Source organism: Protopterus annectens, chromosome 8.part1 (genome assembly GCF_019279795.1).
Source record: "Protopterus annectens isolate FY-2018-M chromosome 8.part1, PAN1.0, whole genome shotgun sequence".
Lineage (NCBI taxonomy): Eukaryota > Metazoa > Chordata > Ceratodontiformes > Protopteridae > Protopterus > Protopterus annectens.
In genome coordinates, this window is record NC_056742.1 from 273,060,086 (window position 1) to 273,085,760 (window position 25,675).

Sequence of the window (25,675 nt, forward strand, 5' to 3'; positions counted from 1 at the left end):
CAGGAATGGCTGTAGATGGCAGTGCCATCCAGGTAAGCAAGGGCAAACCCTGTTGCTCCTGCCAGGAAATGATCTACCAGCTTCTGGAAAGTTGCTGGGGCATTCTTCATTCCAAAGGGCATCTTTGTGAACTCATACAAGCCAAAAGGAGTCACAAAGACTGACTTCTCTCTAGCACTGGGAGTCAAGGGCATCTATCAGTAACCCTTGGTAAGATCAATGATTGTAAGATACTTAGCCCCACCCAGCTGCTCTAGGGCCTCATCTGTCCTAGGCATTGGGTAAGCATCCAAATCTGTGTGATTATTTAATTTCCTGTAGTCCACACAGAACCTGGTGCTGCCATCCTTCTTTGGCACCAGCACCACTGGGGAGGCCCAAGGACTTTTGGACTCTTGAATCACCCCAGATGTTCTTCGTGTTTCACTGTTGCAGTCATTACATTTGGGTTATCTGCTTGCAGGTAGCCCTCAGTTGGCCTGATTAACAAAGTCTTGGGTCCTTTGTCGGTTGCTGTCCCTTCTTCCATGACGTCAGGTCGTCAGAGGTATAAAACATGCAGCTGACGCCATTACATCAGTCTTTCTTGCCATGCGGTGCCCGAAGCAGAAGCAGTTTGCAAGTGCTGGTCAGCTGACTTCTGAAATTTTTGTTTTCGAGTTTCAAAACCGAAGTCTTCAACTAAAAGCTAAGTACCCAGTTGGGAAAACTTTTTCTTGCTCATAACCGATGTCAGTAAAAATAAATAATTGCATTATTTGTTGAAAGCAAATACCTCATAAAGATTTTCATTTGTACTGTATTCCTTGCCTAGGCCCAGACCACAAAGTACCTCTCTGTTGGTTTTGTGCCTTATTTAAACCACAAACTATACGTCATCGGTATATTTACGCTTCTAAATATTTTAGTGTTTAATTATCCTGATATGTCTTCAGTCAGCCATCTGACTACCGACATTCCGAAAAAATGCAAAGATAAAGACAGAGACAGGCCGCCAAGGTCCAGAGCTGCCAATGACGCTTCTCCTAAGCCAGTTACCAGTTCACCAGTACTCAGTGTGGTCGCAGCCCTTGATACCTGCTACTTCTGATTTGCAGGCCTCTACTGAGACCCATTCAGAGTCTGGTATGCCGCGAAATGCTTCAACTGTGGAATTTGCGGATGTCTGTACCTTGGATGGGTCTGGAGCCGTTGTGCAGGCACTGGCTTCTGAGGGTGTATTCAGGCCTACAGACTTGCGTATTAAACCGACGTTGACTTCTTCTTCAAGGCCTAAATCTCGAACCATGCCTAAACAACTGACGCCCAGACCGCATGGTCAGGCCTCTATGCCTAAAAAACAGATGATAAGAATGGCTGAAGACCTTATTACTTTAATCAGGGGAAGCCAGTCTTCCCCCTCTAAGATACCTAGGACTGAGTTTGTTTATGATACTTCCGACCAGGATTCTGAATTTTCTGTTTCCTCTGATGACCAGGATTTACCCTTGTCTACCTGTGAGGATTCTGATGTTGAGGATTCCATTCCCTCTGCTCCCCCAACCACTCCCCCCCAGAGGATTTCACTTTTGGTAAAACCTTGCATACTCTCAGGGAGCATTTTCGTTGGGAAAGTCAGGATTTCTCTGATTCTAAAAAGAGGCTTAGGGATTTCTTACTTCTGCCCCACCACAGGCCTTTAGCCATACCTCCTGTACTAGACATTGCTGATGATGCATTTGCAGAATCTAGCTTGTCCCCTGACTCTTTACCTCATGCTCCCAGGAAACCTGATAGATAATACAGGGTCCCTGACTCTCACAAGTTCCTTTTCAAAAATTCTACTGCGGATCCCGAGACCATTTCACAGGGGCCCAAAGGCATTAAAGCTACTACTGCCAAAAAATCCTACCCCTCTGATAGAGAGTCCAGGGTGCTGGATAGATGGGGTAAGAAGGTGTACACTTCTGCAACTTTGGCTATTAGGGCCTGAAACTGCCAGTTTCATATGTTGAAGTATCAGCAGCATATTACTTAAACAGAAAATGATGTTGTTTCCTGATTGTGCTGAAAATAAGGATTTACGGGATTTATTGCATTCAGCTGAACAGGTTGGAAAACATACTTTGCAATGTGGTTTTGACTCTCTAGAGGCATCTTGCAGGGCTGCTGTAACTGGGTCTGTACTTAGAAGGCATCCTTGGCTTAAGGAGCAATCCCTACCAGATCATGTTAAAGCAAAATTACTGGATGCTCCCATTAACCAGGACCGCCTGTTTGGCAACAAGGCAGAAGAAGTTTGTAAAAAGATGGAAGAAAAAGCGAAATCTATGCAAACTGTTAAAGATTTTGTACAAGTACAACCTCCAAGATTTAGTAGGCATTGGCCTTCCAAAAATTTGTCCTTTCCTGCCTCTTCCAGACTTTCTCAGTCCAAACCCAGATCCAGCAGAGCTCCCAGACTGCAGTCCCAGGGTACGCACAGGACTAAGCAGTGGGGGGCCTCCACTTCCAAATCTGGGAGTAATAAGACTCCCCCTTTGGTAAACTGTCTCAGTGACTTCCTTTTAAAATGTCCAAGCACTTATCAACTGACTGCCCCTTTGGGGGGAAGATTGCTCTTCATGCAAAGAACTGGGAACTCATTACCCAGGACAAATGGGTTTTAAATATAGTGTCCCAGGGATACAGATTTCATTTCCACACATTGCCAACACCAAGCAGGTGGCCAGACCTACCCCCAAATCAGTGGGCAGAGGCCCAAAAACAAGTACTTTCTCTCTTAATCATGGGGGCTATTCAGTTGGTACCAGAAGAGGAAAAGGGACAAAGTTTCTACTCCAGACTTTTCCTGGTACCCAGAAAAGACAATTTATGGCGTCCTATCCTGGACCTGTCTACTCTAAACTTTTTTTTGGAGATTCCAAAATTCAAGATGCTGACTCTTCACCAGTTGTTTCCTATGCTATGCAAAGATGCCTGGTTTGCAACACTAGATTTAAAAGAAGCATACCTGCACATCCGAATCAGGAAATCTTGCAGAAGATACCTATGCTTCAATGCAGGCTTCATGCACTTTCAGTTCTCTGCACTGCAGTTTGGCTTATTTACTGCACCCAGGGTATTCACAAAGTGCCTAGCTCCAGTTATTGCATTTTGCAGGCAAAGAAATATTCAAATGTACCCATACCTGGACGATTGTCTAATTCAGGCAGAAAGCCAGGACATACTTTTGAATCATCTGGCCTTTGTACAAAGGGTTCTAACTTGTCTGGGGTGCACCATAAATGAAAAGAAATCACACCTGGTGCCCTATCAACAAATTATATTCCTGGGAGCAGTCTTGAATACAACTTCCCAGATGGCTTTCCTCATGCCAGAGAAACAAATTCATTTGACAACGTACTTCAAACAAGTGGCCACGAAAACCCTCTATCTGCAAGACAAATACTGCAAGCCTTGGGGTTCATGGCCTCCTGCATTCTTCTAATTCTATATGCAAGACTGCATATGAGGAGACTACAGTGGTATCTAAAAAGCCTATGGTGTCAACATTCTCTGCATTTAGAAGCAGTGATTCCTATCATACCTTGCCTACACCTAGAGTTCCTTTGGTGGGCAGAGGCCTGCCACCAGAACAAGGGACTACCTTTCACATCACCCCTTGCTACCCAAACTCTGTAACAACAGATGCAGGGAAGTGCATTCAGGGCAAATGGAACCTAAGTGAAATGCATCTGCATATCAATCAAAAAGAAATGTTAGCTGTACAGAATGCTCTGACAGCCTTCAAGGACTACATTCTTCCGGAACAACTAAAGGTAAAGACGGACAACACCACTGTTATGTAGTACATAAACAAGCAGGGAGGGTACACATTCTTACCCCCTTCTGCAGACTAGCCATGGCATTGTGGAACACAGCCTTGAGCTACCAAGTGCACCTACAAGCTCAATTCCTGCCAGGAAAATTAAATACACTGGCAGACGTACTAAGCAGAAACCTCATGGACCCACACGAGTGGAAACTGGAACCAAGGATTTTCAACATGTTGATATGCAAATGGGGAAGCCCAGATATATACCTGTTTGCCTCTCCCCAGAACTACCAATTGGAAAAATTTTGCACAAGGACTCCCCCACAAACAAGCCTGGAAAGTGGATGCTCTGTCCTTCAGCTGGAAAAAACTATCAGTCTGTGCCTTCCCCCCTCTGCCTCTGCTCTCCAAAGTACTATTAAAAATCAAACAGCACAAACCAAGGATGATTTTGATTGCTCCAGACTGGCCACGCCAACATTGGTACCCCCTCCTGCGCAGTGTGCCACAGTTTTCCCCATGGCACCTGCCTCAGACACCTTCCCTGTTGTCTCAGCAGGAGAACCAGATTCTGCACCCTCAGCTTCTAACACTGAACCTAGCAGCCTGGCTAATTACGTAATCTCTCCTTTACCATCCCACAGTAAACCTGTGATGGATATCATTTAGAGGCAAGGAGGCCTAGTACTAGAAAATCTTATGCTGAAAAATGGAAAAGATTCTGTGCCTGGAACCAGTCTCAAGGGATGAGCACAGCAGTGCCCAATTTACCTCAGATTTTACAATACTTAACTGAGATGCTTCACAAGGGCCTGTCTTTTTCCTCCATTAAAATTCACGCCTAAGCCATTTCAGCTCATTATAACACAGAACCTCTCCTCTTCTCTCATCCAATGCTCAAGCAGTTCCTCAGAGGGGCCAAAAATTTGAGACCACCCAGGAGAGCTCCAACCCCAGCCTGGGACCTTAACTTTATTTTGGAAGAACTCACTCTACATCCTTTCGTGCCAGCTGCTACTGCACACTTAAAATTTCTTTCTTGGAAAACAGCTTTCCTTTTAGCAATCACTTCAGCAAGAAGGGTATCTGAATTACAGACCCATATGTTAGTGGAGCCTTTCATCATCTTTCATGTGGACAGGGTGTCCCTCAGAACCAACCCATCCTTCATGCCCAAGGTGGTATCCAGTGTGGCTCTTAATCAGTCCATTCATTTGCCAAACTGCTTTCCCAATCCACAGAACAAAGGGGAACAAATACTGCATGATGTGCACAGACAGCTTAGATTCTACTTGCGACAGGACTAAAGCTCAAATTAAATCTGAACAACTGCTGGTGTCATTTGCTGCAGAGGCAGAGGGGAAGGCTATTTCAAAGCAAACCATTTCTAAGTGGATAAGGCCATTGCATTCATTTCTGCTATAAGCACCATATAAAACCTATCCCACGGGGATCAGACCTCACTCCACCAGGGCTGCATCTACCTCTACAGCCTTTCTCAGAGGCGTCCCTACCAGGGACATCCTAGAAGCTGCTACCTGGAGTTCTGTACATACTTTCACCAGCACTGTCATTTGCCAATTTTCTCTAAATCCAGAGCTGGCTTTGCCACTGCTATCTTGGAGGGCCTTGTAGCTGGTCCTAATGCCATCTAATTTCCTTCTCCCAACCATAGCTTTGGGAATCTACCCAAATGTAACGACTGCAACAGTGAAGCATGAAGAACATAATACAGTTGTGTACACTTACCATAAATGTAGATGTTCGAGTGTATTCACTGTTGCAGTCCTGGTTACCCTCCCTCCAGCCCCCTAACTTCTTTTGGCTATACCTGTACTTTCCTTTAGTATGCTTAAAAGCTTTTTGGTGTATTTGCTTTTTTGTTGGAGGTATATCATTGTATTTTTATGTTTAATTGCTTCCCATTAGGGGGGCACCTGACATCTGGGCAAGAAAAACTGATGTAATGGTGTTGGCTGTATGTTTTATACCCCTGATGACCTGACGTCATGAAGAAGGGAAAGCAACTGACACAGGACCCAAGACTTTGTTAATCAGGCCGACTGAGGGCTACCTGCAAGCAGATAACCCAAATGTAATGACTGCAACAGTGAATACACTCGAACATCTACATTTATGGTAAGTGTACACAACTGTACTTTCCAACATCTCCTGTACCTCCTCCCTCAGAGTCTGTCTGACTCTCTCAGGCACCCTATAAGGGGCCTGCCTAATAGGCCTTTGGGGTCCTGTATTCACCTGGTGCTGCACCAGGTGGGTGCACCCTGGTTTCCCAGTGAACATGTCCCCAAATTCCTGCAACACTGCCCGGATTTCTTGATCCTGGGTAGAAGATAGCTGGGACATTGCTTCCCCTTCCACTGAGGTGTCAGCCCGAGCCTCATTGAGGAGATCAGTCCCCAGATCTCCCTCAGACTCCTCCTATAGTCCACTGCAAATGCTCAGCACAAGGGCCTCCCAATCATGATATCGTTTCATCATTTTAACATGGTACAATTTGTGCCCCTGCCGTCTGCCTAGCAGTTCCACCATGTAGTTAACATCACTTACCTTTCTTACCACCTTATAGGGTCCCTCCCAAGCTGCTTGCAGCTTGTTGTGTCTGAGAGGAATGAGAACCATTGCCTGCTGCCCCACAGCATACCCTCTACCTCGAGCATTCCTGTCATACCACACTTTTTCTGTTGTTGGGCTTCTGCCAGGTTCTCCTGGGCCAAGCCCTTGAGTTCCCCGAGCCTTGTCCTGAGGTTTAGGACGTATGCCACAACAGACTCCTTGTGAGACTCGCACTCACCTTCCCACTCATCTCAAATTAAATCTCAGGGTCCCCTCACCCTATGCCCATACACCAACTCAAAGGGTGAAAGACCTGTGGATTCCTGGGGAACCTCTCTGTAAGCAAACAACAGATGGGGCAAATATTTGTTCCACTCCCTCTTAAACTGATCTGCAAATGCCGTAGCATGGACTTGATTGTAGAGTTTAACCTGTCAACAAGACCATTAGTCTGGGGATGGTAGGGGGGTGGTCTTCATGTGCTTCATCTGCTTCATCCCCTAGGACTTACACAGACAAGCCAGCAGGTCTGACATGAAATTGGCACCTCTGTCCCTCAGTATTTCTTTTGGGAAACCTACCCTGCTGAAAATGTCTAACAAAGCATTTGCCACCTTCTCTGCTTCAGTGGAGGACAAAGCTACTGCCTCAGGGTATTGTGTAGCATAATCCACTACCACTAGGATATACTTTTTCCCTGTGGAACTTTGGGTAATCAGAGGATCCACAATATCCATAGCTACCCTCTGAAATGGCTCCTCAATCACAGGCAAAGGCATCAAAGGAGCTCTCCCCTTGTCTCCTGCCTTGCCTACCTTTTGGCACTGCTCACAGGTCCTGCAGTACCCTGTTACATCTCTGGAAATTTCAGGCCAAATAGAAGTTCTGCATAATACGCCTCTTTGTATGTTTTATGCCCATATGACATGCAAAGAGGATATCATGGGCTGTGGCTAGAAGCGGCAGATGTTAGGCTCTAGGCACTACCAACTGCTGTACTCTCTCACCTTCTAGCCCTCCCTCAGAGGTCCACTCTCTGTATAGTAACCCTTTGTCCCAGTATACAGATTCCCCCTTTCCTTGAGAGTCAGGTGCCTCCCTAGCTACCTGACTCAGGCCTTGCAATGTAGGGTCTTAGAGCTGAGCCGGTCTCAACTCTCTCCTTGTAACCCTTCCCAGCTCCCCTTCCACAGGAAGTCTGGCATCCTCTGACAGTGGTGCCTCACTGTCAGCCTGGGTACTACTACTCACCTCTACCTTTGCAGTCCCTCTGTCCAAGGGAACTTCAGTACCCACAAGCAGCTGTGGCTCGCATTCAGTCTCACTGCTACAGGGTAGCTCCCTCCCTGAAGTAGCCACCTCACCAGTCCTGGCTGCAAGCATGCAGTGTGTCTGGGTCTCCCCCAGGCTACCAGACCCACATGCTTGTCTCCTAGCCTGACCGCGTGTAACTGCATAAGTACATGGTACTGCCTCATCCAAATCATTTCCTCTCAGAGCATCTACAGGATGGTAGTTTAGTACCCGTTGTCTCAAGACAACCTACTATTGGCATTTTGTCTTTCCCACTTACTGGCTCCCTCACCTTTGGTCCCCACCTTGCCTCTGTGGACACCTGTATGCCACATGGCCCCACTGGTTGCATTCAAAACATTTAACCCTAGCTCCTGGACGTGTACCTGGACTAGTGGCTTCCCTTGCTACTGGCAGATTGTGTTGGGGCAGTCTGTGCTGCCCACTTGGGTTCCTTTAGACCCATGAGCAGTACTGGGGGTCCCCTTCCTGTGCAGGGCTTCCTTGCTTGCCAAATATAGGTCTCCCTTCTTTCCCAACTCATCTGAAGTAGCACATTGTCTTATCAGCTAACCAGATGCTCATGTCCTCAGGCAAAGTGCTAAGGGCTTGTTCCCTCACCAAAAGGTCTGCCAGCACTTCAAAAGTGGTGACCTGACATCCACTCACCCACCTATGGAAATAAGTGCTCAGTTCAGCAACATATTCACACACACTTTCATCTGCCTTGCATTTATGCTCATGTCAGACTCAAAGCCTGTCACAAGTGGTGTACCACAGGGCTCAGTCCTGGGCCCACTCTTGTTTGGCATCTACTTTTCCGAAGTACAAGCAAACACAGGAGGGTTATGGCTGACAAAGTTTGCAGATGACTGCAAACTGGGCGCCATAGTAGAAAACACATCTGACACAGATATCCTTCAGAAGGGTCTCACAGAAACGGATAACTGGTGCCAGAGCCATGGCCTAAAGTTAAATGCCAAAAAATGCATAGTCATACCCTTCGGGAAAAACAAGGTTACCCTAGCTACCAAATAGGTGGCAATCCACTGAGCACAGAAGAAGTTATCAGGGACCTGGGGACCCAGGTTGATAGTAGTCTGTCATTCGACACCCATGTAGCTAAAGTAGTTAGGAAGACCTTCTACATTGCCCACCTTATCATGAAGGGATTCTCATCTAGATCAAGGGAGGTCATAGTCTCCTATACTCATCACTCATCAGACCAATGATTGAGTACAATGCCCCACTCGGAATGTATCTGACCCGACACTTGCAGCAGCTGGAGAGGCCACAAAAGTTCCTCACCAAAAGGATAAAGGGTCTCAAACATCTGTCCTATGCTGCCCGACTGAAAGAACTCCAGCTCTATTCAGTCGCACCGCTGCTCAGAGGTGACCTTTGCCTAACATACAAGGCCATGTCAAACCCAGATTTGATGAATATGCTTCACCTCAAAAATCTAGATCCGTCAGAGCCACAAGGGCGGGAGACTTAAACCTCGACACGGCTATTAATAGGACGTGCTGGAGGGATAGATTCATCACCCAAAGACTCCCTATGCTGTGGAATAAAATCCCGGTATATGTGAGGCAGAGCACCTCGCTGGCCTTGTTCAAGAGAAATCTTGACCAATGGATGGGAGATCGCAGATATACCCCAGGGATTACCTCAGTGTCACTGCTCGACAGAGGCACAGCAAAATAATGGGTATAGTTCCCCATACTAAAGGGGTGGCGTAAGCCACAAAACTATGGGCTAGGCTTGTAAATGCCCTCGGGCAGATAGCCTAGTATGAACCTATGAACCTATGAAACGTTTTCCTATACGTTTTAAGTGTTAGCTTAAACAGTTCTAAAAGACATTTCTTTACAGCAGTATAATCAAAACATGCAACGTCAGACATTTTGGACAGAACAGTTACAGCTTTACCATGGAGTAAGGGGGTCAGGAACCGTACCCAGAGCCCTTGGTCAAATTCATATTGTTTACATACCCTCTCAAACATGTAAATGAAACTATCAAAACTAGCCCCGTCTTCAAACTGCGGAAGAAATTTACTGACCTTTTGTGCTTCTGTGGTCCAGCTACTCCCTTCCCCATTACCTCCATAACTCTGGCGAAGAGTTAGCATCTCCTTCTCATGCTACCTCTGTCTCTCTTGTTCCTCAGCTTGCAGACGTAACAGTTTCTCATTCTCCTCAACGTGCAAATGGCGCATTCTCTCATTCTTTTCTAATTCCACACGCCTGGCTTCCAACTCAAGTCTCTTTAGCTCCAGCTGGATTTTTAAGTCCACTGCAGAAAGGTTGAGCTGTCCATTCTCAAGGGAATAATATCTGTACTGCCAGTCTGATTGTCCTACTGGTTGCTGTTTTCTGATGCAGGTGTAACCAAGGCTGCAATCAGGTCTGCCTTAGTCAGGTTTCCATGCACCAGTCCCCTAACCTGGCACAACTCTGCCATCTGGCTTCTTGTCAGCTTTCCATGCTCCTCTGCTGACATGCTGCCTGCTCACCCTGAATAACTAAGCTAACAAATGAAATAAAACAATTGTGATCTGAACTCTGAGTATTCACTGAGTGGCTGTTTTTGAGTACAAAAACACCTTCAAAGCTCACTGTACACAAGCTACAGGATTCACTCTACCCACACCACTACAAGCCAATTAGTATTTTCCAACTAATTAATATGTGATTTGGATATCCCACCGCTGCCAAACACAAATTGTGTGCACTTTTTTATATCCACTGAATATGTTGTATATATTTTTTATACACTGGGACTACTTGTATGGTTAATCAGGTGACTTAATTTACTTTCTGATAGGCTCCTTAACCAAACACTTACTTAATAATTTCACAGCTGGCTGTAGAGTGGTGCAGTGGGTTTCTACAATTTCCTTAAATTCCATTTAGCACCTTAAACCACTAATGGAAGTTCAAGTGAAGATGGAGTTATTCGTTATGACTTTAAAAGCTGCATTGTTAGTACAAGTCATCATCTTCTTTTGGCTGTTCCCGTTAGGGGTCGCCACAGCAGATCACCTGTTTCCATTTCTTCCTGTCCTCTGCATCTTGCTCTGCCACACCAACCACCTGCATGTCCTCTCTCACCACATCCATAAACCTTATCTTAGGCCTTCCTCTTTTCCTGTTACCTGGTAGCTTCATCCTTAGCATCTTTTTCCCCAATATACTCAGCATCCCTCCTCAGCACATGTCCAAACCAACATAATCGTGCCTCTCTGGCTTTGTCTCCAAACCTTCCAACCTGGGCTGACCCTCTAATATACTTATTCCTAATCTTGTCCACCCTCATCACACCCAGTGCAAATCTTAACATCTTTAATTCTGCCACATCCAGCTCAAACTCCTGCCTTTTTGTCAATGCCACTGTCTCCAACCCATATAACGTAGCTGGTCTCACTACCCTCTTGTAGACCTTCCCTTTCACTCTTACAGGAACTTGTCTGTCACAAATCACTCCTGACACTCTTCTCCACCCACTCCATCCTGCCTGTACTCTCTTCTTCACCTCTCTTCCACACTCACCGTTACTCTGTACTACTGACTCCAAGTATTTAAACTCATCCACCTTCGCCACCTCTACTCCTTGCATCCTCACCATTCCTCTATCCTCCCTCTCATTCACACACATATATATTCTGTCTTAGTCCTGCTGACCTTCATTCCTCTTCTCTCTAGAGCATATCTCCATCTCTCCAGGGTCTCCTTCACCTGTTCCCTACTCTCACTACAGATCACAATGTCATCTGCAAACATCATAGTCCACGGGGACTCCTGTCTGATCTCGTCTGTCAACCTGCCCATCACCATTGCAAATAAGAAAGGGCTCAGAGCTGATCCTTGATGTAACCCCACCTCCACCTTAAACGCATCCGTCACTCCTACCGCAGACCTCACCACTGTCACACTACCCTCGTACATATCCTGTACCACTCTTACATACTTTTCTGACACTCCTGACTTCCTCATACAATACCACAACTCCTCTCTAGGCACCCTGTCATATGCTTTCTTTAAGTCTACAAAAACACAATGCAACTCCTTCCGGCATTCTCTGTACTTCTCCATCAACACTCTGAGAGCAAAGATCGCATCTGTAGTGCTCTTTCCTGGCATGAAACCATACTGCTGATCACTGATCATCACGTCCCTTCTTAACCTTGCTTCCACTACTCTTTCCCATAACTTCATGCTGTGACTGATCAATTTAATCCCTCTGTAGTTACTACAGCACTGCACATCACCCTTATTCTTAAAAATCTGTACCAAAACACTTTTTCTCCATTCCTCAGGCATCCTCTCACTTTTCAAGATTTCATTAAACAATCTGGTTAAAAACTACACTGCCATTTCACCTAAACACCTCCATCCTTCTACAGGTATGTCATCTGGGCCAACAGCCTTTCCATTCTTCATTCTCTTCATAGCTATCCTTACTTCCTCCTTGCTAATCCATTGTACTTCATGATTCACTATCCCTACATCATCCGACCTTCTCTCCCTCTCATTCTCTTCATTCATCAACCCCTCAAAGTACTCTTTCCATCTCCTCAACACACTCTCCTCGCTTGTAAGTATGTTTCCCTCATTATCTTTTATCACCTTTACCTGCTGCACATCTTTCCTAGCTCGGTCCCTCTGTCTAGCCAATCGGTACAGGTCCTTTTCTCCCTCCTTAGTGTCCAACCTTTCATACAACTCTTCATATGCCTTATCCTTAGCCTTCACCACCTCTCTCTTTGCCATGCACCTCATCTCCTTATACTCCTGTCTACTTTCTTCATCTCTCTGACAATCCCACTTCTTCTTTGCCAACCTCTTTCTCTGTATACTCTCCTGTACTTCCTCATTCCACCACCATGTCTCCTTGTCATCCTTCCTCTGTCCAGATTTGATACTAAGCACCTTTCTAGCCGTCTCCCTTACTAGCTCTGCTGTAGTTACCCAGCTATTTGGTAACTCTTCACTGCCACTCAGTGCCTGCCTTAACTCATCCCTGAACTCCACCTCACAATTACCCTTTTTCAATTTCCACCATTTGATCCTTAGTGCTGCCCTCACACTCCTCCTCCTCTTCTTGATAACCAATGTCATCCTACAAACCACTATCCTATGCTGCCTAACTACACTTTCTCCCTTCACCACTTTACAGTCTCCAGTCTCCTTCAAACTGGCCCTCCTACATAAGATATAATCCACCTGTGTGCATCTTCCTGCATTCTTGTATGTCACTCTATGCTCCTCCCTCTTGTTAAAATATGTATTCACCACAGCCATGTCCATCCTATTCGCAAAGTCCACTACCATCTGACCTTCTGCATTCCTTTGTTTAACACCATACCTATCCATCACTTCCTCATCCCCTCTTTCCCCTTCACCAACATGCCCATTGAAATCTGCTCCAATCACACTCTCTCACCCTTGGGTACAGTCATCACCACCTCATCCAATTCACTCCAAAATTTTTCTTTCTAATCCATTGCACACCCAACTTGTGGAGCATACGCACTAACAACATTCATCATTACACCATCAATTTCCAGCTTCATAAACATCACTCAATCCGACACTCTTTTCACCTCCAAAACACACTCAGCATACTGTTCCTTCAGAATAACTCCTACGCCATTTCTCCTCCCATCCACACCATGATAAAACAATTTGAACCCACCTCCGATACACCTAGCCTTACTCCCCTTTCATCTGGTCTCTTGCACACACAATATACCAACCTTCCTTCTGTCCATCATATCAGCTAGCTCTCTCCCTATACCAGTCATACTGCCAACATTCAAAGTTCCGACCCTCACTACCACAGTCCTAGCCTTTCTCCTCTCTTCCTGCCTTTGGCCATATCTTCCGCCTCTTCTCCTCCTTCGGCCAACAGTAGCCCAATTTCTGCCAGCACCCTGTAGGCTAATAGTACTGGTGGCAGTCGTTGTTAACCCGGGCCTCGACCGATCCGGTATAAAAAATTTTCTTGGTGTCTGCATGAAATGTTTTGGCGAAGTTTTACGCCGGATGCCCTTCCTGATGCAACCCTCCCCATTTATCCGGGCTTGGGACCGGCACAAAGAAATGCACTGGTTTGTGCATCCCCAGTGGCTGGGTTGTATTGTTAGTACAACTAAATACAGAAAAGACAAGGCAAAATCATTTCATAATATAGTGGATATAAAAGGTGTACACACCCCTGTTAAAATGCCAAGTGATATAAAAAAAAATGAGACCACAATAAATCATTTCAAAACTTTTCCCACCTTTAATGTGACCTATAACCTGTACAATTCAATTGAAAAACACATCTGTTAGGGGAAAAAATATAAAAAATAAAAAAAAAAAAATACAATAAACTGGTTGCATAAGTGTGCAAACCCTTAAACTAATACTTTGTTGAAGCACCTTTTGAATTAATTACAGCATTCGGTCTTCTTGGGTAGGAGTCTGTCAGCATGGCACATCTTGACTTGGCAATATTTGCCCACTCTTCCTTGCAAAAGCACTCCACATCTGTCAGATTGCGAGGGCATCTCTTGTGCACAGCCCTCTTCAGGTCACCCCACAGATTTTCCATTGGATTTAATCTGGGCTCTGGCCTGGGCCATTCCAAAACTTTAATTTTCTTTTGGTGAAGCCATTTGTTTGTTGAATTAGATCTATTCTTGGGGTCATTGTCGTGCTGAAAGGTGAAATTCCTCTTCATCTTCATCTTTCTAGCAGACACTTGAAGGTTTTGGGCCAAAAGTTACTGGTATTTGGAACTGTTCATTATTCCCTCCACCTTGACTAAAGCCCCAGTTCCAGTTGAAGAAAAGCAACCGCAAAGCATGATGCTACCACCACCATGCTTCACCATGGGGATGGTGTTCTTTTGTTGATGTGAAGTGTTGTTTTCCCGCCAAACATACCTTTTGGAATTGTGGCTAAAAAGTTCAACCTTGGTCTCATCAGACCATAAGACACTTCCCCACATGCTGTTGGGAGACTTGATGTATTGATTTGCAAATTTTAGCCAGACCTGGTTGTTTGTCTGTGTAAGAAAAGGCTTCCATCTTGCAACCCTACCCCATAGTCCAGACATATGTAGAATACGGGAGATTGTTGTCACATCTAGTACATAACCAGTACTTGCTAGAAATTCCTGCAGCTCCTGTAGTGTAGCTGTAGGTCTCTTGGCAGCCTCCATGACCAGTTTTCGTCTTGTCTTTTCATCAATTTTGTAGGGATGTCCAGATGTTCTTCGTGTTTCACTGTTGCAGTCATCATATTTGGGTTATCCCTGCCAGGGTTGCCCTCGGCCGACCCGAATACCAGAGGCTTAGTATTTCTGTGTCGGTTGATGTCGCTTCAAGACTGACGTCAGGTCATCAGTACTATAAAGTAAGGTTGCCGACGCCATTACACCAGTCTGTCTTGCCATGGAGCCCAAAGCAGAAGCAATTTGCTAAAGTGCCCGTCAGCCGCTATCTGAGTTTTGTCTACCGATTTGAAGCTGAAGTCTTCTAAAGCTAAGTACCCCGTTGAGGATCCTTTTTTCTTGCACTAACAGATGTCGGAAAAAGTTAACAATTGTCTCACCTGTGTAAAGCAAATACCACACCGAGACTTTCATTCTTACTGCATCAGTTTAGGCCCAGACCACGACGTCCCCCGCTGTCGCTTCTGTGCTTTGTTCAATGCCAGAACTATCCGTCTTCGGGCCCTTATTGTAGCTAGATATTTTTGCTTACAGTCCTCAAACTCCGATATGGGTTCGGTAAGCCATCCAACAGCAGATCTTCCAAAAAAACGTAAAGATAAAGACAGAGATCACACAGGTCCAAACCTACCAAAAACACTTCCCTTAAGCTAGTCTTCAGTTCTCCTGCCCTCAGTGAGGAGCTTTCGCAGCTCCTGATGCCCACTTCTCTGGATTCGCAGCCTGCTACTGAGACCCTTTCTGCATCCAACATGCCGCAAAACTCTTCTTCGACTAAGGATCCTGCGGTCGTCTTTACCTTGGATGGGTCCAGAGCCGTTAAGCAGGCACCGGCTTCCGAAGACATCCTTCACACTACCGATTCTCGACATAAACCGAAGTCTTCTTTCGCGACTGCCGTTCTTTCAAAAACTACCTAGATTCTTAGCCCCAGGGTACGAACCACACCCAAGAAACCGATGACCCAATCTCAGGCACCTGCTTCCTTGCCTCAGTCTCAAATGCGTACAATGGCGGAAGACCTTATCATGCTGATCAGGGGAAGCCAAGCTACCCCCTCCAAAAGGAAAAGAGGTCTGTCCCCTGTAGTTTTGTCTGAACAAGAGTCAGATGACTCTGATGCATCTGAATATGAAGGCATGCAACCCTCTCCACTTATGAGGATTCTGATGCAGAGGATTCCATCCCTTCCACCTCTTCCCCAGAGGAATTTTCCTTTGGGGAATCCCTTCATACCTTAAGGGAGCATTTCCAATGGGAGAGTCAGGACTTCCCTCAGTCTTAAAAGAGACTCAGGGAATTCTTAGATCTTCCACAGCACAGACCCTTGGCCATCCCCCCAGTCCTGGATGTTGTGGAGGATGATTTCCAGGAATCCAGCTTGACTCCTGACACCCTTCCTCCCGCACCCAGAAAACCAGACAGGTACTATAGAGCCCCTGACTCACACAATTCTCTTTTTAAAAATCCTACTGCTGACCCTGAAGTAATTTCTCAAGGGCCTAAAGGGATTAAAGCAACCTCTGCTAAGAATCCCACCCCCTCAGATAGGGATTCCCGAGCACTAGACAGATGGGGTAAAACAGTCTACACCTCAGCTATTCTTGCTGTCAGGGCACTAAATTGTCAGTTCCATATGCTAAAATTTCATCAACACACCCTGGAACTCCTCAAACAAAAAATGTCTTCCTTTCCTGCCTGTGCAGAATCTAAAGAGTTCCGAGAATTAATGCATTCTGCAAGTCAAGTAACTAAACACACCTTGCACTGTGGTTTTGATACCCTAGAAGCATCTTTGCAGGGCAGCAGTCACCGAATCTCTCATTAGAAGACATGCATGGCTTAAGGAACAGCCCTTGCCAGACCATGTCAAATCTAAATTGTTGAATTCCCCCTCGCAGAAAGACAACTTATTTGGCAGTAAGGCAGAAGAGGTCTTAAAAAAGGTGGAAGAAAAAGCAAACTCTATGCAGACAGTTAAGGATTTTTTACAGGTCCAGCCACCCAGGTTCAGCAGGCATTGTCCCACCAAGCACTGGTCCTTTCCTGCTCCCACTGAGTCAGTTCAGCCCAGACCCCGGGGAACTAGACCCCACAGACAGCAGCCACAGGGAATGCAGAGATCTAGGCAGTGGACTACTTCCACTTCAAAACCAGGGAGTTCTAAGCCACCCCCTTATGGTAAGAACTCACAATAACTCACCTCCTCCACCCCCTCCCTCTGCCCACCTTCACTTACCCCTAGGAGGAAAACTCTCCTTTCACCCAAGCACCTGGGCCACAATTATCAATGACCGCTGGGTTCTCAACATAGTGTCCCAGGGATACAAATTTTCTTTTCACACCCTTCCTACCCCAAAAGGGTTCCCAGATCTACCTCCAAACCAGTGGGCAGAAGTGCAAAAGCAAGTCCTTTTTCTGCTCTCTATGAGGACAGTAGAGCATGTTCCTGCAGAACAAAGAAGCCAAGGTTTCTACTCCAGACTTTTTCTGATACCCAGAAAAGAGGGCACCTGGCGTCCCATCCTCGATCTATCCATTATGAACACCTTTCTGGTGATCCCAAAATTCAAAATGCTCACCCTCCAGCAGCTGCTACCCATGCTCTCCAAGGATGCTTGGCTAGCTGCCCTAGATTTAAAAGAGGTCTACCTCCACATTCCTATCAGGGAATCATGCAGGAAATATCTCCGTTTCAGGGCAGGATCTCAGCACTTTCAGTTCTCTGTGCCTCCCTTTGGCTTATCTACTGCCCCTAGAGTTTTCACAAAATGTCTGGCTCCGGCCATTGCCTTTTGCAGACAAAGGAATATCCAGATTTACCCATACTTAGACAGTTGCCTAATTCATGCAGACAGCCAGGAAAACCTGCTCAGGCACCTTGCCTTTGTAAAGTCCCTGCTAATCTCCCTAGGGTACACAATCAACGAAAAGAAATCCAAACAGGTGCCCACCCAAAGGATTATATTCCTGGGAGCAAGCCTGGGCACAGCATCCCAGATGGCATTCCTTGCACCAGAAAAGCAAAATTTCCTGACAGCCTACTAGCCACCAGACCCCAGCTTTCTGCAAGGAAGATCCTTCAAGCTCTGGGGTTCATGGCACCTTGCATACTACTCATTTCATATGCCAGAATGCATATGAGAAAACTTCAATGGTACCTAAAAACCTTTAGTGTCAACACTCTCAAGACCTGGAGACTCTTATACCTATAATTCCTTGCCTCAGAAAAGATTTTCTTTGGTGGGCAACATCATGCTTCCACAACAAAGGACTACCTTTCTCACCACCCCCTGCTGCCCAGTCCCTCACCACAGATGCATCAGACTATGCTTGGGGTGCACACCTGGATGGCAGGTGTATACTGGGCCAATGGAGCCCACAGCAAATCCTTCTGCACATCATCCAAAAAGAGAAGATGGCTGTCCAGCATGCCTTGATGGCTTTCAAGCCCCTTCTCTCCCCAGGGGCTGTCTTGATCAAAACAGACAACACCACTGTAATGTGGTATATCAACAAGCAGGAAGGGACTCACTCCTACCCTCTATGCAGGCTGGCCATGACCCTTTGGCACACAGCCTCTGCCATGCAACTCCACCTGTTAGCACAATTCCTACTAGGTTCTCTCAACTCTCTGGCAGACCAATTAAGCAGAAATCTTCTTGACCCACACGAGTGGTAGCTCAAAAGAAGAACCTTCACCCTACTAACTCAGAAGTGGGGCACCACGAAGGTCGACCTCTTTGCCTCCCACACCAACCATCAGTTCAGCAAATATTCTGCACCAGGGAGCATCACTGCATGGCTTGGAAAGTGGATGCCCTCTCCTTCCCCCGGGACAATCTATCGGTCTATGCCTTTCCACCACTACCTCTCATCCCCAGGGTACTGCTCAAAATAAAGGAGGAAAAACCAAAGCAGATCTTATAGTTCCAGACTGGCCTCACCAGCACTGGTACCCCTTGCTGCACAGCCTGTCCCCACTGCCACCATGGCATCTTCCTTAGATTCCAAACCTCCTGACCCAGAGGGAAGGGGAATTCATGCATCCCCAATTGCAGACACTCCGTTTGGCAGCTTGGCTTATTCCCTAACCCCCGATTAATCTGCCAACCTCAGTAAACAGGTTCTAGATGTTATATGTGAGGCCTGACACCCTAGCACTAGAAAGTCTTATGCTGACAAATGGAAAAGGTTCTGCACCTGGATTCAGGCTAAGGGAGCCAATACGGCACAGCCCTCCCTCACTCTCATCCTGGATTACTTAGCTGACCTACTACACAGTGGCCTGTCTTTTTCCTCTATTGAAATTCATGCCTCTGCTATCTCTGCTCATTTTCCCACTGAGCAGCCCCTTTTCTCACACCCCTTGATCAAACAGTTTCTAAGAGGGGCTATCAACTTGAGGCCACCCAGAAGAGCACCAGCCCCAGCTTGGGACCTTAACTTTGTGTTAGAAAAGTTCACCCTGCCCCCCTTTAAACCAGCTTCTTCTGCGGAGCTAAAATTTCTCTCCTGGAAGACAGCTTTCCCTCTGGCCATCACTTCAGCCAGAAGAGTCTCCGAGTTGCAAGCACTCATGGCTGTGGAATCCTTCATCATCTTCCATGCTGACAGGGTATCCCTTAGGACTAACCCATCCTTCATTCTCAATGTGGTGTCCAGTGTGGCTTTCAACCAATCCATTCATTTACCCACCTTTTTTCCTAATCCCCAGAACAAGGAGGAAAGGATCCTGCACTCTCTAGATGTGCACAGACAGCTCAGATTCTATCTAAACAGGACTAAATCCTTCAGAAAGTCTGATCAATTCCTGGTTAGCTTTGCTACAGGGGCAGAAGGCAAAGCCATCTCCAAACAAACCATTTCTAAATGGATAGCACACTGCATCCATTTCTGATACAAACAAAATGGAAAGCCTCCCCCAAGGGGGTCAGGACTCACTCCACCAGAGCAGCCTCCACCTCTGCAGCATTCCTCAGAGGAGTCCCCACCAGGGACATCCTGGAGGCTGTCACCTGGACATCTGTTCACACTTTTACCAAACATTACCACCTTTCTCTCTTCTCCAAATCCAGGGCAGGGTTTGCCTCTGTAGTCTTGCAGGGCATCCTAGCCAGCCCCTAGTTTCCTTGACTGCCTCCACCCATTTCCTCAGGTTTGGGAATCAACCCAAATGTGATGACTGCAACAGTGAAACACGAAGACATAGTACAGTTGTGTACACTTAACATAAATGTAGATATTCAAGTATTCACTGTCACAGTCCTGGTTTCCCTCCCTCCATCCCCCTTTTTTCTTCTCTTAACTTACAAGGGACATATTGGTATTTACCTTCTACTGGTGGGGTTCTTCCACCAGAACCTGACTCCTACTTGGGGGCTCCTGACAGGTTAGGGTAAGAAAAGCTGATGTAATGGTGTCGGCTGTCTTACTTTATATTAATGACGACCTGATGTCAGTCCTGAAACAACAGTAACCGACTAAGAAATACTAAGCCTCTGGTATTCGGGCTGGCCGAGGGCTACCCTGGCAGGGATAACCCAAATGTGATGATTGCAACAGTGAATACACTCAAACATCTACATTTATGGTAAGTGTACACAACTGTACTTTCTTTGCAATGTCACTGTTGTCCCATATTTTCTCCACTTTTTGATAACTGTCTTCACTGTGTTCTATGATATGTCCAGTGCTGTGGAAATTTGTTTGTACCCTTCTCCTGACTGATACCTTTCAACAGTGAGATCCTTTTGATGCTTTGTAAGCTCTCTGCAAACCATGACTTTTGGTTTGCAGGCGACTGAGTAAATGTCAGGAAAATACAACTGGAACAGCTGAACTTTATTTGGGGTTATTCAGAGTCTCTTTAATTGATGGCAGGTGTGTACCCAGGAAGAATGAATGCTGTAATTAAATCAAAAGGTGCTTCAACAAAGTATTAGTTTTAGGGTGTGCACACTTATGCAACCAGCTTATTTTACTTTTTTTATTTTCTTTATTTTTCCCCTAAGAGATTTGTTTGTTGTTCAATTGAATTGTACAGGTTATAGGTCACATTAAAAGTGGGAAAAGTTTTTAAATGATTTATTTTGGTCTCAATTTTTACATAAAAAAAATGGCATTTTAACAGGGGTGTGTACACTTTTTATATCCACTGTATTTAATATAGGGACTATTTTCAGCATGAACAATCTGCTCTGAAGTTCGCACAGAGAAACTGTTTATAACTAAACAAATGGTAAATCTTACGAGTGCTATATTCTAGCATTCTTTCTAACAAAACTAGGGCTTTATGCACCTTATTTCATAATAATGTCAGGTGTTAGTACTCTAAAAAAGATTCCCCCTGTGGAAAACTCTTTTGAAAAACAGTGTGTTAGTTACAACCCATGAGACCTCCTCTGACAGTCTGTAGTAAACTCTCACTGCCTGCTGTAGCCTAACATATAGACATAGTCCAGTGAAAGGATGCTTCATTGCATCACTCTAGACAACTGCAACTAAATGAGCTTGTGCCTGCTCACTGTAGGAGCTACTTAAATACTAAAGCCTCATAGAAGATCCACTACAATACCCACTAGACAACCAGTGAAAATTTGAAGGACCCATAGCACAAAAATTTTAAAAGCTAAAAGTAAATGAAGTGCACAAATGTGCAGCAGCAGATATACAATATGAATTTTAATGAAAAAATATTGTTAATTTAATTTTTATGCCTTTACATTCAGAGAGTAAAATGATCATTTTTTATAGAAAGCATACAGGTCTGAAATAACGTTGACATTATATGTTTATGATTTTAATAATGCTTGTTTATTTCACTGTGAAGAGAATGAATTGAAGGCAACACATTTTTAGCTATTTTGTAAAAGCTGCTCTCTGTCAGTTTACAATGGCAGTTTTGGACTGTATTGTACCCTAACTTGAAATGACAATGTCACTTTACTGCAGCAAGATAATCTATTGAACTTTTTAGGATAAAACTTTTTCATATTGGTTTGCACAATCTAATACCATTTAGGGAAAACAGAATCCAAAATATGGGCATGCCTGACAGAGCATCTAAAATGTGTGTGTTTTGCTGTAACATAAAAAAATGACAGAAATTTAAATGTTTCATAGAAAAGAGTATTGTTTATGTTGTCATTTCATAAGAATGCACCAATAATATGATTCAGATTCATACTGTGTTAGTTTAAAAATGCAAATTACACAAATACCAAAACTAGACCATCCAAATGGCTATATAAAACTGCAAGTGGCATTTAACAATAGTGGCCCATTTATCTGTAACTATAAGAAGTATTAGTGCAGATTTTTTAGAATTCTGTATCATAATCCTCAGCATTTCAGCTGCAAAGAAAAATGCAAAGCTTTATCCTCCTGTAATGTTTTTTTATGGTACATGAGTCTAAACTGCGGTGAGTCTAAAGTCCACTGACAAAAAAATCTCTATTCAGCAGAAATAAATATGATTTTTTTGTGGATGTATTGGCAACTGAAAAGTTCAGTGTAGCACCAACAATGAAAGCAGAGTGTAAGAATACATAAGTGTGCAACAGTAAAGGCATATGAACTGTAGCCACTGGGGGTTGTCTATGAAAGGCTGTTACTCTGCCCCCCATTGAAATGTCATTACTAAACTTTCAGTTAATAGCAACAGGGTATTCAGCTCCAAGTAATATAAGACTCAAATTCTAATCTCAGAATTTTCACTAGTTAATACATTTGAATTTGACCCCACAGATTTGGCTGCATGAAATAATGACAGTGTGACCAGGACATGTTATAAATGAAAAAAATAAGCACTTGGGCTTTCAGGCCAGTTATTTTACATTAAGAGGGTTCGTGGTCTGCACTCTTGTGGGAGGAGAGGCTGGACTCTGCCCTTCTGAGCTGGGAATTTCTGGTTAAAGGCTGACAATGCATGCATATCTGAACTGCTTCTTACTGAAGTTGGTGCGCCTTGTTTGCTGTGGCATAGACTGGATTCGGGCCTGCTGGATCTAGCTTTGTTTGTGTAACTTGAGCACTAATCCATGCATTCTCTAAAGTATTCAGTTGTATTTATTACTGCTTGATAGTAACTTGATTAAAGTGTAGCTATCATTCTAAGTCTTTTGGATTAAGCACTTGGGCTTCAGACCAGTTGTTTTACATTAGGAAGGTTTGTGGCATGCACTGTGGTGGCAGGACAGGTAGCTTTCATCCTTCTAAGTTGGGAACTGCTGATTGAGAGCCCAGTGTCTGTTATTCTTAAAGTGTATTAGTTCTGGTTTAAGCACTTGGGCTTCAGGCCAGTTATTTTACATTAAGAAGGTTCGTGGTCTGCACTCTTGTGGGAGAAGAGGCTGGACTCTGCCCTTCTGAGCTGGGAATTTCTGGTTAAAGGTTTATAGTGCCTGAATATTTGAACTTTATCTTACTGAAATTGGTACACCTTGTTTGCTGTAGCATAGACTAGATCCAGGCCCGCTGAATCTAGCTTTGTTTATATGCTTGTTGTTTGTTTGCTTGTTATTTCCCTGGAACGCTAATTCCACCTAATACGCAGCTTCTCAGCGCTTCTGTGGATCACTAGTGATATCTGCATTGCTTACTGTACTTATTTCCTTGGTTCACTTGAAAGAAAGTTACTGTTTGTCGTTTTTGCATTTAAGTTACCTTAAGTTACCTGGCACTTGCTCACTAAAGCAATTATATAAGTCAGCATTAAATATTAAAAGCACTACACCCCCACTCCCCACTGGCCCTTGTTTTCAATTATTAAGGAATTCCCAATATTATTCTAGCATGTCCAAAGGTCAGTTGTCAATCTCCTCTCTGGTCCAGCTGGTGAATCTGGGAATCTTGAGGCAATGTTACAACTGCCTCATGTACACAGACAACCCTCTCCTCCTCCCAACAAATTCCAACACATATGAGAGATGCAACCATATAGCCAAACTGGAGGCTAAGCTCTCTCAACTCAGTACTGGCATAACCAGTCAGGAGGAGAAGGAAACCACACTCACTACAATTCCAGTCTCACATAGACCTACCACGACAGCAAACCAAACACATAATCACACAAAACATACTCGAGGCTCTAAATAAAGATCTGCCTAAGCAGCAGAGACCTCCAAAGCAGACACCCAAGCAACCGCTACCCCAAAACAAAACACGTGCAACACATATCTCACAAAGCCAGTGTGCCGAACAGTCACAGCCCTTAAGACTAAACAACACACCTGATACACTTGTAATAGGTGACTCTATCGTCAGGCACACTGACGTCCCGCTCACCAGGCTGAACAAGGAGAGGGTCACGGTGAGCAGCCTGTCAGGCGCTAGGATCCGCCACATAACACAAGCACTCAGGTCACTCCAAGGCAAGTACAAATATGACTCAGTCATTGTCCATGCTGGTGTGAATGACCTGAGACGTACCTCCCTGGACTACATGAAAAGAGACATAAAGAAGCTCACTGAGCATGTAGCCCAGGCCGGTATGACCCTGACCTTGAGTAGCATCTTACCCTCACCAAGAATGATGCCACAATATGAAGACAAGATGATCAATTTAAACAATTGGCTTAAGTACTGGTGTCATTCAAAGGGGATCCAATGCCTGTCAGCTTGGGATGATATGCTAGACAAGCCACGATGCTTCGCTAGGGACGGCTTGCACCTGTCACCCCTGGGCTTTCGGATATTGGCAAAGGCTCTTGCTACCCCCATAGTGCCTTTTTTAGGCAAGGCTCAAAAGACAACCCCACCTCCATAGGTATCACAAGGGATACGAAACTAAGAGTAATACTCAATGCACGCACTCTAAACTCTCCTTAGCATGGAGAACATCGATATCTGTGCAGTAACAGAAACCTGGTTCAGGGCTCCCTAGAGCACTCCAGCACTACCAGGTTATACCTCATACCATGCTTTTCGGCCCCAAAACTTGGACCGAACCACGAAAGGAGGGGGAGTATCGATATTCATCAAAGATACCCACACCTCCAGGTTGGTGGCAAAGCACGAAGCATCAGAGACTATCTATGTGCAACTAACAGTGGGTAAAACTGCCTTCCAGTTTATAGCCTGCTACAGACCACCCACCCAAACCCAGGAACCCCACTTGGCCTTCCTGAGAACACTGGAAAATATGAAGGTCTCTCCAAACACCATTATATTGGGCGACTTCAACTATCCAAACATAGACTGGGAGCATTACTCTAGCTCCAACACCCTAGCCCAAAGGTTCCCAGAATTTATAAACTCATATGCTATGGAACAACTTGTTGCCACTCCCACAAGAGGGGAAAACATACTGGACCTGATCATCACCAACATTGGGGACTCTGTGCTCCAGACCAGAAGTGTATCCCTCACTGGTAAGATCAGACCATAAACTAATCTCACTGGATATTCACATCCTGACCCCACCCCCTGCCCAGAAAACCACAGTGAAAAACTTCTCTAAAGCAAATTTCACACTTCTCAAAACCGAGGTGGAATCCTTCAAAGCCCCCGGGCCTGTGGAAAATACAGCCCAGACTGCAGAATCCTTTATAAACGCATTCTATGAACACCTTCAGGAATGCATGGATCATGCGATCCCAAATAAAACCAAGACCCAATCCTCCAAAGGCAGATGTCCTGTCTGGTGGACCTCAGCCATAAACAAACTATACAATAGAAGGAGGAAGCTACTAAATGATGGAGCAAAATCCCAAAAAGGGAAGGCATCACTGATCAGTATTAGCAAAAAACTACAGGCACTCATAAAATTGTCTAAGGCCA

The 25,675-nt window shown here is 45.0% G+C and overlaps 1 protein-coding gene across 3 annotated transcripts in view; it reads left to right on the forward strand.

Moving 5' to 3' along the window:
* RHPN2 (rhophilin Rho GTPase binding protein 2) overlaps positions 1-25,675 on the forward strand; it is a 2,376,893-nt gene that overhangs the window by 1,207,676 nt on the left and 1,143,542 nt on the right. The window lies entirely within an intron of this gene.